Source organism: Zingiber officinale, chromosome 4A, assembly GCF_018446385.1.
Source record: "Zingiber officinale cultivar Zhangliang chromosome 4A, Zo_v1.1, whole genome shotgun sequence".
Classification (NCBI taxonomy): domain Eukaryota; kingdom Viridiplantae; phylum Streptophyta; class Magnoliopsida; order Zingiberales; family Zingiberaceae; genus Zingiber; species Zingiber officinale.
In genome coordinates this window covers 56,990,138-56,992,842 of record NC_055992.1, presented here as the reverse complement: position 1 = coordinate 56,992,842, position 2,705 = coordinate 56,990,138, and positions in this window count along the sequence as shown.

Sequence of the window (2,705 nt, the reverse complement as noted above, 5' to 3'; positions counted from 1 at the left end):
TAACTAGATCACTAACTTAACTTGACTAACCAAGTGAAAATTGTTGCCCTCTAGGAAATCAGCGAGTAGCTAGATGGTTAGACATGTGGCTAAGAACTTAAGTGCTTGATTTTAAATTTTCTTATGCTTAGACATTAGGGCTTTGATACCTTACTAAAAGAAATTAATTTACAAACTCTTTAACTCAGCTCATGCTTGGACATTAAGGTTTTAAACTTATCCTCCTTTGCCCTTAAGTATCTTTGAACACTTTATTCGGTTAAATATTTTCTCTCTTTCCAAATTATTGTTCAAAAATCTTTTTCAAAATTAAGAAATTATTTACCAAACAAAACCTTTCGAATTTATTTTGAAAATTTAGCTAAGTAATTTTTCTAACAGATTTTCAAAATTTAGCTAAGTAATTTCTCTAACAAATTTTCAAAATTTAGCTAAGTATTTTTTCTAACAGATTTTTAAAATTTAGCTAAGTATTTTTTTCTAACTGATTTTCTAAATTTAGCTAAGACTTTCAAAGTATTTCAACTTACCAGAAGTATGCTTCAATATGTCTTTCAAATTTTCCAACATATTTTTCAAAGAGCTCAACTCAGTTTCAAAAATCAACGTATTATTAGCTTTTTAAACTCAGTTGAAGAAATAAGCTAAGTGTTATCAAAGTATCGTTATCCCTCTTTAAAGCCTAATATTTATTTAATTCTCTATTTTTTAACTATAAAATCTGTTTGAAAAGTTGGAATTATTCAAACTTGCTCATTTTTTATAAATGCCAAAGGGGGGAGAATAGGGAAATTCAAAGTAGGAAAATTCAACTCTATAAAAAGAGCCTTTATTAAGGGGGAGCCTTACAAAGTTTAAGTTAGTTTTAGCTTAACTATGCTTGCATTCCTTTTAACTTACTTAAACTTTGAAAAATATTTATCTATTTTACTTAACTCTGAATTTCAGTTGCTATAATCAAAAAGGGGGAGATTGTTGGTGCGAGAAGCATCCGACGATCGAACCGTTGTTTTGATAATGGAAAAGAAATTCAAAGTTAAGGTTATGTTGTTATCTAACTATCACGCCCCGGAGGAGTCCCTGTCCGAAGAAATTTCGACAGCATCTCCCCTGTACAGCGAACAATCTGAAACTTTCTACATCTCATATACCTCAGCCACATGCGGCTGGAATAATAACAGAAATAAAATATAACACACAGACATTCCATGCAGTTTAATAGATAACAAACTGAAACAGAAATAGAACTCAAAAACAACCCTACTCAACTACACTCGTAAAGCTCAAATTCGACAATAAGATCAACTCACCTCTTCTGTCGTCCAGGCAGGCATGTAGTAAAACATATCCAAACACCAAAACCATCGACACGTACATTTATACCAGATCCATAGTATCAAAAATCCATAGTATCAAAACCAGAATAAGTCGGGCATAGTCAAAACAATAAAACTAAAAGATCATCCAGCATTTTCGTGGTCTGCAGGGGACTAACAACTGGAACTCTCTCCTGACAGCATCAACCTGAAAAAAATATCAACAATGGAGGCGGGGTGAGTCCAACGCTCAACAGGTACAACTGATATACATAGTAAGGAATTAACATCTAGCACTAATCATGCATACAGTCTCCTGATATAAGAAGGATAAAATGCAACTGAAGTAAACAGGAGAAAATCGTACTAACCAGGACCTGGGTATAAGAACAAACAGTCCGAGAGGTATAGAAATCCTATATGCATGTCAATCATAGGCACCCAAACAATATACAGCATATAAATGCAGCAAAGACAAACACAAGCAATAAATGCATAATGCATATGATGCCAATGTCATGGTCACCCCTGACGCCAGTCAGCCAACTCACAACAAAAGTGGGACCGAGCGAGTAGGGCTGTGACGACCGTGCACTCTGCATCACTACTCCTGATGAGTGACCGTGAGGACGGGATGTTGTCGTAGTACACACATACTCCTACCCCAAATCATAAATGGGGGAGCGCAATGCTCTCATCTCCCGGTACACAATGACGGGGAGGGGTCTCGACGTGCTATCACGCTGCAATCACACTACCCATGAGCGGACCAACGGAGCACCGAACGAGCAAACTGACGTGCTACCACGCTGCGTCACGCTACCCATGAGCGTCAACAACGGAGCGCCGAACAGTGATGAAACTGGCGATGTGCTCGACAATAATGGAGCAATCCTATCACACAGCATGCAATCATGCGAATGGTGCATGACACTAAGCATGGTAATATACTGAATCAATCTATATACATATATGATGTGCACCATAGCAAATAAATCATATCAAGGGTACACAGATCAGGTAAGGTATCAAATCTAGGTCCTGAACATGGTGAAACATGGTATATCACTACCCCTATAAGCATGTATAAGCAGGTAAGGAATAGTATGAGATGCAAAACAAGCAATCAACCAAGCATGTAACAGGTATTGGGTAGTGATTAACCGAAACAAATAAGAAACATAATCTTTACTATTTGTTAAATTCATTACTATGCATATCAAATGACATAAGTCAAAAGTACCCGCCTCCAATAAGAAATGGTCCAATCCGATAATCGAGATACTCGTCTCGCGTCAAAGACCTGTGACACCAATGTAAATATATTTTATTTAGCTACAATTCCCATAAATAGCTAAATGAAATCTCTAACCCTAAATTAGGACAAAA